Source organism: Schistocerca americana, chromosome 2 (assembly GCF_021461395.2).
Source record: "Schistocerca americana isolate TAMUIC-IGC-003095 chromosome 2, iqSchAmer2.1, whole genome shotgun sequence".
NCBI classification, from domain to species: Eukaryota; Metazoa; Arthropoda; class Insecta; order Orthoptera; family Acrididae; genus Schistocerca; species Schistocerca americana.
Window position 1 is genome coordinate 963,206,300 of NC_060120.1, and position 12,663 is coordinate 963,218,962.

At 41.5% G+C, this 12,663-nt stretch overlaps 1 protein-coding gene across 2 annotated transcripts in view; it reads right to left on the reverse strand.

The window, feature by feature from the left end:
* The window catches only part of LOC124596204 (division abnormally delayed protein-like), a 1,031,505-nt gene that overhangs the window by 471,366 nt on the left and 547,476 nt on the right, over positions 1 to 12,663 (reverse strand). The gene's annotated exons all lie outside the window — the stretch shown is intronic.

Sequence of the window (12,663 nt, forward strand, 5' to 3'; positions counted from 1 at the left end):
TGGGTACAGCATAGAGTGTGACCTGGCGAAGATTGCATCGGCATCGAGGCATACCAGTGTTGAGTTTGTATCTGTTCTTGGGCGCCATGACCGACCTCATTTGAACTCTTCTGTCAAGAGAGTTAATTTGGAGCTGGAACGGCTGCTCATGTCGGGTGCGGGGTCACACATTGGTGTGGTTCATGTTGATTCTGTCAGTAGGTGGGATTATACTAGGCATGGCCTTCACCTCAACAGGAAGGGGAAGGGTAAATTGGCTGGGGAAATAGCAGGAAAGTTAAAGGGGGGAGGCACTGTCATGAGTGGTAAAATACCAGTGGTTATAGGATTCAGAAAAGACCCTTTTTTAGGGTAGGGAGGACAGAAAGAAAACAAATTTTAAGAGAGGTTAGAACTGAGACAAACCTTCAGTTTGAGAAAGAAATCAAAAAACATAATTCCAGCTTATTACATCAACATAAACAGCCATTGGTTAAGAATTTTCAACTGTCAGCAGATATTTTAACTCCATCCAATTTTAAGTCAGTCAATGTGAAATGTCAGCTATCTTTATTGCATCAAAATATTCGAGGACTGAGAAATAAAATTAATGAATTAACTATCTGCATAGATGAATTAGAGTCTTCAAACCCAGCTGACATAATCTGCCTCTCTGAACATCATGTGACCACTGGTATAGAACTTTTAAGTGTTACAGGGTTTAGGTTAGCATCTCACTATTGTAGATCAGAAATGGAGAAAGGAGGAGTTGCCACATTCATCAGGAACTGTCATAAATTTAAGAACATAGACATTCATAAATTTTGCCTAGAACAGCATATGGAAGCATGTGCAACAGAATTAGAATTTCACAAAAAATCTTTCATAATATTAAGTGTATATCGAGCACCTGCAGGTAACTTTAATCTGTTTGTAAACCACCTTGAAGCTGTACTGGCCCATTTAACAACCAAAAACAAAGAAATAGTGGTTGCTGGTGATTTCAATGTAGATTTCCTTAAAGACTCTCCCAATAAGAACCTATTTGAGTTAGTAACACTATCATTCAACTTAATTCCCACAGTAAAGTTCCCCACTAGGATAACCACTTGCTCACAAACAGCCATTGATAATATCTTTATAGAAAAGTCAAATGAACAAAATTATATTACAAAACCAATAGTCAATGGCCTCTCAGACCATGACATGCAGTTCCTTCTGTTAAATGTTAATACTGAACAAGATATAAAATCTGTTAAATCTGAGCTCAAGAGGGTAATCAGTAAGCCAAAAATTGATTATTTTAGGACACTCCTCAGAGACATTCACTGGACTGATGTTTACAGTGCTCATGGCATGAATGAAAAATATAACATTTTTGCTAATAAAGTGCTTACCTTATTTGAACACTGCTTTCCCCCAAAACTTACCAAGGTTAGAGCAAAGTCTACAAAGAAGCCATGGATTACTCGAGGAATAGGGGTATCTTGTAAAACAAAAAGAAAACTGTATCTGTCAATCCGAAACATTTCCAATGTTGATGCTATAGCACATTATAAGAAATACTGCAAAATATTAAAGACTGTAATACGGATGTCAAAGCAAATATATTACAAGGAAAAGATAGTCATATCAGATAACAAAATAAAGACAATATGGGATATAGTGAAGGAGGAGACCGGTAGAACCAGACATGAAGAGGAACAAATAGCATTAAGAGTAAATGATGCATTGGTGACAGATGTGTATAGTGTTGCAGAACTTTTTAACAAACATTTTATAACTGTTACTGAAAAGATGGGGTTGTCAGGTTCGGTAGATGCTGCTATGGATTACCTTAGACCAGACATTTCAAGCAACTTCCATAATATGAATTTGACCCTCACTACCCCAACAGAAATAATGTCCATCATAAAATCTTTAAAATCAAAAACATCTAGTGGGTATGATGAAATATCAACAAAGTTAATTAAAGAATGTGATTCTGAGCTAAGTAACATATTAAGCTATCTGTGTAACCAGTCGTTTATCAGTGGAATATTTCCCGAATGGCTGAAATATGCTGAAGTTAAGCCACTGTTTAAGAAGGGAGATAAAGAAATAGCATCAAATTTCCGTCCAATTTCACTGTTGCCAGCATTCTCAAAAATTTTCGAAAAAGTAATGTACAGTCGTCTTTATAACCATCTTATCTCAAATAACATACTGTCAAAGTCACAGTTTGGATTTCTAAAAGGTTCTGATATTGAGAAGGCTATCTACACTTACAGTGAAAATGTACTTAATTCATTAGACAAAAAATTGCAGGCAACTGGTATATTTTGTGATCTGTCAAAGGCATTTGACTGTGTAAATCACAATATCCTTTTAAGTAAACTAGAATATTATAGTGTAACAGGAAATGCTGCAAAATGGTTCAAATCTTATATCTCTGGCAGGAAACAAAGGGTGTTATTAGGAAAGAGACATGTATCAAGCTATCAGGCATCATCCAACTGGGAACTAATTACATGTGGGGTCCCACAAGGTTCCATTTTGGGGCCCTTACTTTTTCTTGTGTATATCAATGACCTTTCATCAGTAACATTACCAGATGCCAAGTTTGTTTTGTTTGCTGATGATACAAACATTGCAATAAATAGCAAATCAAGTGTAGTCTTAGAAAGATCAGCCAATAAAATATTTGTAGACATTAATCACTGGTTCCTAGCCAATTCTTTGTCACTAAACTTTGAAAAAACACACTACATGCAGTTCAGAACTTGTAAGGGGTGTCCCAAGAGTATATGTCTAACATATGATGACAAGAAGATAGAAGAAGTGGACGGTGTTAAATTCTTGGGATTACAGCTTGATAATAAATTCAACTGGGAGGAGCACACCACAGAACTGCTGAAGCGTCTTAACAAATCTCTGTTTGCAATGCGAATTTTGTCAGACATAGGGGATATAAAAATGAAAAAGCTGGCATACTTTGCTTACTTTCATTCCATAATGTCATATGGGATTATTTTCTGGGGTAATTCATCAAGCCAAGCTAAAGTTTTCCGGGCACAAAAACGTGCAGTAAGAATTATATGTGGTGTGAACTCAAGAACATCCTGCAGAAGCCTGTTTAGGGAACTAGGGATACTAACTACAGCTTCCCAATATATTTATTCCTTAATGAAATTTGTCATTAAAAATATATCACTTTTTCAAACCAATAGCTCAATTCATGGAATCAATACTAGAAATAAGAATAATCTTCACAAGGATTTAAAGTCACTTAGTCTTGTACAAAAAGGTGTGCATTATTCAGGAACACACATTTTCAATAACTTGCCAGCAGCCATAAAAAGCTTAACAACCAATGAAATTCAGTTTAAGAGAAGCCTAAAGGATTTATTGGTGGCCAACTCCTTCTACTCCATTGATGAATTTCTGAGGAAAACCAACTGATTTGTATATAAGTACAACATATCTTCTGCACAATTTCAGTGCAGTAATGTGTTCACTGAAAATTTGTGTGTGTGTGTGTGTGTGTGTGTGTGTGTGTGTGTGTAAGTATAATCTAACTTCTGCACCATTTCAGTGCAGTAATGTGTTCATTGTAAATAAGTATTACAGTAGTTGTATTACATGTTTCTTACCTTATAAATAAATAAAAAACTTTTTTATTTTAAATTCAGTGCAATAGTATTTGTAAAATGACTCTTAGTGTTCATTAAAAAATGACGATCATTCCACTTGGGACCTGTGGAATGGTACATTAGCTTATTTGTTTTAGTTTAAATATTTGTCATGTATTGTTGTTTTTCTGACATGTTCCACATCCTGGAGGACCTCCTCACTACGGATCAATTGGAATGAAAGTAAATCTAATCTAATCTAATCACGCAATGTCCATAAAGCGTTAGTTTACTTTGAATTCTTCACTCAGATACTGAAGAACGAGCATGAGTACAGCTTAAGCGTCGCGTTCTGAGGCTGTTTTTCTATGTAGCCGCACTAAAGGTCCGAAAATGAGTCATGCCGCAGCATCTAAGTCCGAAAATGAGTCATGCCGCAGCATCTAAATATATGGGAACGCGCCGCATTTAAAGGGAATGCAGTCGCACTGCGTAAGACTTATTTTTACATTCGATAGTTATAAACAACATAAAAGTTTTCAGTACTATTTATTACTGGAACGCTGAAGACGTGGTATAGTTTTTATCTGGTACAGACTGTTGGCATATGGTCAAATGCAGACAATTTAGCAGATTTTCGTACTCAGGTTGCCACATAATCGCGACTTATTTAGTTTCATAACCGAAAAAAGCCTTTGACACACATATGTTGATCGAAATTTCTTTATCACACTTGCAACCTGTAATGGTTCTTTATTTCCGAAACCATTACCACCCGCCAATCAAGTTTTTCGATACCGTAAATTAATGAATATTTTTCTACGTGTCTCATAATTTTCACTCTATTCAAATTTGGTTTCATTTTTATATGTAGGTACGTCAATATTTTGAAATGTTGAAATCGATATAATATCTAGTGTGAATATCTTTGTACTTATTGTTATCTTTGCCGCGCGGGATTGGCCGAGCGGTCTTAGGCGCTGCAGTCATGGACTGTGCGGCTGGTCCCGGCGGAGGTTCGAGTCCTCCCTCGGGCATGGGTGTGAGTGTTTGTCCTTAGGATAATTTAGGTTAAATAGTATGTAAGCTTAGGGACTGATGACCTTAGCAGATAAGTCCCATAAGATTTCAACACACACATTGTTATCTTTGATGCAGGCTTGTGACTTTTGGCGCGGAAGCGTACAGAATGGTCAAGTTTTTGTGTTGAATATGAACAGTCTTGACTTTGTGTTGGAAATGAAAAGTTGAGTCTGAGTTGTGGACAATGAAAAATGTTGTGAGTTTTATTAACAGCAGTAACGGCTGCGAAATTGTATGATGAAGCAATGTTTTGAATATGCGAAAGTACAGGGTGGTCCAAACGTCCGGAAACACCCTGATAAAATCCAAATGGAGTAGGAAACAAGGAAACAGAGTCCCTACACTCGAGGAACGGGAAGGGGGAAACTTTATAGGCTATGCCACCAACATGACGGCCATCTTGAAAGCCGCCATCTTGGATTCAACTCCAAAATTTCAAATGGGAATGTGGTCATGTGACATATCAAACAGATGGAGAATTTCACCAGAAAAACAATGCCGTTGTTATTTTAAACATAGCTTTATTCATTCTCGGGTTACAGCCAGTTACATGTGGCAACGGTGGGACGCTAGGCAGCATGTGTGTTATGTGCCGAAGAGACATTACGTCGATGTTACACAGTCCCAAGAGACCACCAACAGTCATAGGAATGGCTCGATATGTTGTCCATTATGTTGCATTGTTAATGCTATCCTCCGAACCCAGTTCTGATGAACTTTGACCAACACATCTGGCTGAATTTGACCACACGCATCAACAATGCGCTGCTTTAGATGATGCAAATCCCGTATTTTCACAGAATAAACCAGTGCTTTGACCCCAAAGATAAAAATCCAAAGGAGTCAAATGTGGTGAACGTTGTGGCCACTCCACAGCACCCCTACGACCAATCCACTTTTCAGGGAACTGCAGATCCAGGTATGCTCGCACATTGTGCCCATAATGTGGTGGGGCTCCATCATGCTGGAAGAATTCCGGAAATGTCCCGTCCTCTGTTAACAACGAGGGAAACACTTCTTCATCCAATAGCCTCAGATAACCGTTGGCTGTTAACGTACCATCAATAAAAAAATGGTCCAACGACTTTGGTATCCCACACACCACACCAGACCATCACTTTTTGTGAGTTGGCCGTTTTGCAAGCATCAATCCAGTGTGGATTTCTGTCGGACCAGTATCTGTGATTCTTCTTGTTCACTTCGCCATTGATAAAGAAATTGGCTTCATCACTGAACAGCACCTGATAGGGGAAACGTGGGTTTATCTAGAGCTGCTGTGTCACCCATTCTGCGTACTGTACCCGACGGTCTGGGTCATCCTCGCCCAGGTGTTGGAGCAGCTGACTTTTGTACGGGTGTCATTTGTGCTGCGATAAAATTCGCAGTATGGAGGTACGGCTAGCCCCACATTCTTGTGACAGGCGACGAGTGCTCCGTTGCGGGCTCTTGCTAAATGATGCCAACACGCTCATTGTTGTTGCTTCATCGGTGGCGGATTTTGGTCTTCCAGCCTTAGGCTTATCTGCGACAGAACCTGTTGCTCGGAATTTGGCCAAAAACTTGGCAACTGCGCTGTGAGTGATGGGCTGTCTGGTTGGGTGACGACTGTTGAAATCCTCAGCAATGACCCGTGTGCTTCTTTCTCCTGATATCAAGATGATTTCAATGCATTCTTCATGTGTTAAGGACATTTTGTAAACTGTAAATAAGGAAACAATGATTAAAACGGTAGCATGAGTAAATGATACCTAACAGTTAAACATATGTAACATATCAGGCATGGGATAGTCACTTTGCACCGTTTCAGACTCCATTTTAGGACTTCTCAGTACGTAATACTTACGCTGCCGAGCGTCCCACTGCTGCCGCAAGTAATTGGCTATAAGCCGAGAATGAATAAAGCTATGTTTAAAATAACAACGGCATTGTTTTTCTGGTGAAATTCTCTATCTGTTTGATATGTCACATGACCACATTCCTATTTGAAATTTTGGAGTTGAATCCAAGATGGCGGCTTTCAAGATGGCCGCCATGTTGGTGGCATAGCCTATAATGTTTCCCCCTTCCCGTTCCTCGTGTGTAGGGACTCTGTTTCCTTGTTTCCTACTCCATTTGGATTTTATCAGGGTGTTTCCGGACTTTTGGACCACCCTGTATAATAACTTTAATAAATGGGAATTTCTGTGAAAAGTGAGTGTGAAGAATTATTTTCAAGTGACCATTGTTTAAAAAAGTATGAAGCACATTGCAATGAAAAACATAAATCATCAAATTAATCCTGAAAGATTGACTTCGTAAGTTCTTCAAGTCGGCGTAATTAACATCTGTGTGCCTTTCGCACCAACAGCGACAGTCATGCTACCTAGACAACAATTTTAATTACTAGCCAAAGCCAGAGCGAGATCGTCGTTGGATTGCAAATACAAGATAAGTGATATTATTGTTAATTTTCTTCAGTGACTGTAATCAATTGATGTAGCAATACCTGCCACATTAAAGACCTTTTAGTTGTGCAATAAATAGATCATAGTTTCAGTGCGCGACGTGATAATTTTTGAACCAATTAACTGTTAGTGGAGGTATAGTTATAAACCTCATTAGCCGGCCGCGGTGGTCTCGCGGTTCTGGGCGCGCAGTCCGGAACCGTGCGACTGCTACGGTCGCAGGTTCGAATCCTGCCTCGGGCATGGATGTGTGTGATGTCCTTAGGTTAGTTAGGTTTAAGTAGTTCTAAGTTCTAGGGGACTGATGACCACAGCAGTTGAGTCCCATAGTGCTTAGAGCCATTTGAACCATTTTTTTTTGAACCTCATTACTCTTGCGGTGGAGGATAATGCAGACTTCCTAGACAGTTGTAACGTAAAAGAATTAGTGTTTTAAACGGGAAATACTCTGCAGATCAATCCAGCTGAAAACATATACTGTCTCGTAGAAAACTTCAAAAAAGATGTCAGCTTGGCAGTGCCTTCAAAACATTTAGAAACCTATTCTTGTAATTCATTCGAGGTCACGGTGAATTGTTCGAAACTCGGATCCTGCATTCCCTCAAGGAACTGAGCTCTTGGCGTTAGCGCACGACGCTGGAGACGGACTCAATCGGAAGTCAGGAAGCGCAGCGCACGGCGCCGCGTTTTGTTTCCTGGCGGAAGGGAGACAAACGCGGGCGCTGCCGTTTGCGGCCGGCGCGGCGGTCCTCGAGTCCCGCCATTACCGCTTCCATTACGCGGCCGGCCACAAGTGTTTAGCGTGCAAACTGCCCGCCGTTCCGACGGCCGGAATAAATGCAAAAACATAACAGCTCTGCCCCCTAACGGGAACCGGACCCAACGAATTAAACATCATTTCTCGAAGCCTTGTTCGTTAACGTGGTGGCGAGGCCTCAGTGCATGAAACAAAGCCACCCGGGAACCACTTAACATACTGTACGGATGTGTTTAACGAAGGAGAGTATTTAAGTTCACTGACACCTGTTTTTATGGGACGTAATGCACCGTGTGGTCAAATGTGCTGTGAAGGCAGTGTGACACGGGTCGGTCGTTGGCTCCTGGAGCCTATGCAGTGCAATTGTCTCCGTACAGTCCTCGTAGAAGCGGCTTTCTGACGCCCCACAGTGAAACTGACGGCGATCTCGCTCAGAGCTGTACGTAACCCTGTGTGATTCTGTGGAGGAGACGTGACGTCAGACACTTGTGGTCGTCCTGTGGGGCAGATTAAGCGTGTTGAAACACTGTACACGCGTTACCGAAGATCCACCTCAGTTGCCTTTGCAAAATAGGAATTCTCGTTTAACATGTTATGACCTATGCGTCTTGCACCGTTCGTGATCCCACGTTCACAGTCAGTTTATTCGTGACGTGCTGCCCGGTTCACGACATATGTGCATGTGACTGGTCAGATGTGGTGTGTATAATCACAAAATGGCTCAAATGGCTCTGAGCACTAGGGGATTTAACATCTGAGGTCATCAGCCCCCTAGAACTTAGAACTACTTAAACCTAACTAACCTAAGGACATCACACACATCCATGCCCGAGGCAGGACTCGAACCTGCGACCGTAGTGGTTGCGCGGTTCCAGACTGAAGCGCCTGGAACCGCTCGGCCACACTGGCCGGCTTATAATCATACTTTACGGCGCATCTTATTGATACATAACCAACACGGATTCAGAAAATATCGTTCTTGCGCACTACAGCTAGCTCTTTATTCCCATGAAGTAATGAGTGCTGTCGACAAGGGATCTCAGATCGATTACATATTCCTAGATTTCCAGACGGCTATTGATACCGTTCCTCTCAAGCGACTATTAATCAAAATGCGTGCATATAGAGTATCGTCTCAGTCGTGTTATTGGATTCGTGATTTCCTCTCAGAGAGGTCACAGTTCGTAGTGACAGACGGTAAATCATCGCGTAGAAGTGATATCTGGTGTTCCGCAAGGTAGTGTCATAGGCCCTCTGCTGGTCCTGATTTACATAAATGATCTAGGTGACAATCTGAGCATCACCCCAAGATTGCCTGCAGATGACACTGTAATTTTCCGTCTAGTAAAATCATCAGACAATCAATTCCAACTACAAAATGATCTAGAGAGAATTTCTGTATGGTGCGAAAAGTGGCAATTGGCACTAAACAAAGAAAAGTGCGAGGTCACCCACATAGGTACTAAAAGAAATCCGATAAATTTTGGGTATATGATAAATCGCACAAATCTAATGGCTGTCACTTCGACCAAATACCTAGGAATTACATTTACGAGCAACTTAAATTGGAAAGACCACATAAATGATATTGTGGGGAAGAAGAAACAAAGACTGCGCTTTGTTGGCAGAACACTTAGAAGATGCGACAAACCCACGAAAGTGACAGCCTACATTACATTTGTCCGTCCTCTGCTGGGATATTGCTGCGCGGTGTGGGATCCTTACCAGGTAGGATTGACGGAGGACATCGAAAAAGTGCAAAGAAGGGCAGCTCGTTTCGTGTTATCGCACAACAGGGGTGAGAGTGTCACTGATATGACACGCGAGTTGGGGTGGCAGTCACTGAAACAAAGGCGGTTTTCTTTGGTGCGAGATCTGTTTACGAAATTTCAATCACCAACTTTCTCTTCCGAATGCGAAAATATTTTGTTGACACCCCCCTACGCAGGGAGAAATGATCATCATAATAAAATAAGAGAAACCAGAGCTCGAACGGAAAGATTTAGGTGTTCCTTTTTCCCACGCGCCATTCGAGAGTGGAATGGTAGAGAAGTAGTATGAAAATTCTTCGATGAACCCTCTGCCAGGCACTGAAGTTTGAATTGCAGTGTAACCATCTAGATGTAGATGTTGATCATACGGCCGTATACAAGTCACATCTTCCTGTCGGAAAACTATTCCCGTCACTTTTAGCCTCTCAGTTTCACATAATAAAACGTCTTTTTCGCATATTTGTAGAAATATAGCTGGTCCTAGGCAACGTCTTGTACCTTCTCCTGGAAAGCATTCTAAAAGCGGAAGTAAAATGTTACAACTACAATAGAAGTGTCAATAGCGAATAAAAGTATGCGAGTTAACGTATGTAAAAATGCTATCAATAATGAAATATTATTTTGGAATGAGAAAACTTTATATCATTTTGTGTTTTGAAAACAAAAATAATAATAACATGAAAGGCTAAAATAACAAAGACTATATCATGGTGTCGAATTTCTATAATTGTGGGATAAAGGATGAATAAACTGATCTCTGGAGTCAACTCTCGAACCCATGGCACGCTTTTGTACGAGATTCCTTCTGAACGCACGATTTCGTACGTACAATTAACGACGAATGGCACTTGGTGAACGAAGTAGCAGGTAATGTATCTAGAGAACTTAGAAAATATTTAGAAAATGAAAGCATTGTAGGGGAAAACCCGATTGTACATGATAGTACTAAAGTGGGTACTGTGAATGCAGAAAACATCACCGAGGATTCGCGGGCACTGAGATTAATTCCTACTCAGAGGACGACCAAAAGAATCGGATATCTTCGAATATGTGGCGAACGATGTGATATACTTTGAACCAGGAGAATGGATGAGAAATTGTAGGTGACTTATGTGGATCTTCCAGCAAGAGCAGGCTGTGGTGGATCCGTGGTTGGACCCGCTGGTAATGCGGTGCTGGCTCCCATGTGGCCCAAACTCAGGATTGACCTGCAGTGGGCGTGGGATTGCTTGGAGATGGTACGAGTTTCCTGGAACTTCAGTTCTAGAAATTTATAGCCTTGTCCCCAGCAGTCGAGAACTCACTAAGCAAGGTTAGCATAGATCAGACATGTAGGAGACTCGTTCAATAAATAAGTTTAAAAGATTTTTGCAGCCGTTAATGCGTACAGGGAAACGTCCTTCTAGGTGCCTCCAGTTACACGTTTCTTCTGCAAATGTGCCAACTTTTCAATAATGCCGACAGATGGCAGGGCCGTGGTGACCAATCAAAATGACTTCTACGTAAGATACAGGCAACGTGCTGTAATTCATTTCCCGATTACGGAATAACAAACTGTGGTGAACCTCCATAGATGTTTGTGTCGATTGTATCGTAGTGATGCACTTGACAAGAGCACAGTTGGGCGACGGCTAAAGAGAGTTAGATCGTCAGCAAGCGCAGAACTGAGCTCCTTCACTGGCCACGTTCGGGAAGTCCTGTCTGAGTTGGTGATTTGCGCCGATGCAATTATTCGTGCAAAACGGCGCATCACAACTCGCCAGATAGCTCTATAGCTATCGGTGAACATTGGAAGCGCGTGCGCAATGACTGTGACTCTTTATAGGCAAAGGTGCGCCGACAATAGGTTACACGAATGCTCACAAGTTATCACAATATTCAAGTTCGAGGGTTAGCTGAATATTAACTGCTTCCGAATTTTTTATTCTGTTCTAAATATTGGTTGAGGTAGTAGATGTCATGCATATCACTCCGTCGACTTTTCTGCTTCGCCGACGCAAGGCTGCCAACTGTAGCGTATAAAATGGCGATGTGCAACGTAACTATGTCTGTATGTGAGAAACAGTATGCTGCAATCGAGTTTCTAACATCAGAAAACGTGCCTCAAATTGAAATCCTTAGCAGAATGAAAGCTGTGTAGAGCGACGATTCCGTCAACGTCAGTAGTGTGCGACGCTGGATTGTTCGTGCTCGTAATGAAGGAAACGGGGGTGCTAATCTCGACGTTTGTGACACAGCTCGCAGAGGACGGCCGCGTACGGCAACCGACGATTCCATCGGAATCGGATTGATGAACTCATCAGAGAAAGTTGTCGGTCTCAGGTAAGTGTGGCACATCACCATAGAGTGTTTGGGCCATCGTTGCAGGAGTACCATACAGAAAACAGTGTGCAGGGTGGGTACCTCGAATGCTCACTCCTGACAAGAAACGGAGGATACTGGACATCTGTCAACAATATCTTTTGCGCTGTGGGCGTGATGGGTCCCTTAACAGTATTATGAACGATGATGAAAGCTCGGTTCACCATCTTGACTCCGAAAACAAAAGGGCATCTGCTTCCAAAACTTAAAGAACGCCTTCGCTTTGATAGTGATGTAGCGTTACAAGCAGAAATAGCGGCTCCGTCAGACAAACATTCTACAGTTCAAATCAAATGGCTCTAAGCACTATGGGACTTAACATCTGAGATCATCATTCCCCTAGACTTGTTGTTGTGGTCTTCAGTCCAGAGACTGGTTTGATGCAGCTCTCGATGCTACTCTATCCTGTGCAAGGTTCTTCATCTCCCAGTACCTACTGCAACCTACATCCTTCTGAATCTGTTTAGTGTATTCATCTCTTCGTCTCCCTCTACGATTTTTACCCTCCACGCTACCCTCCAATATTAAACTTGTGATCCCTTGATGCCTCAGAATATGCCCTACCAACCGATCACTTCTTCTAGTCAAGTTCTGCCACAAATTTCTCTTCTCCCCAATTCTATCCAATTCTACACTTAGAACTACTTAAAACTATC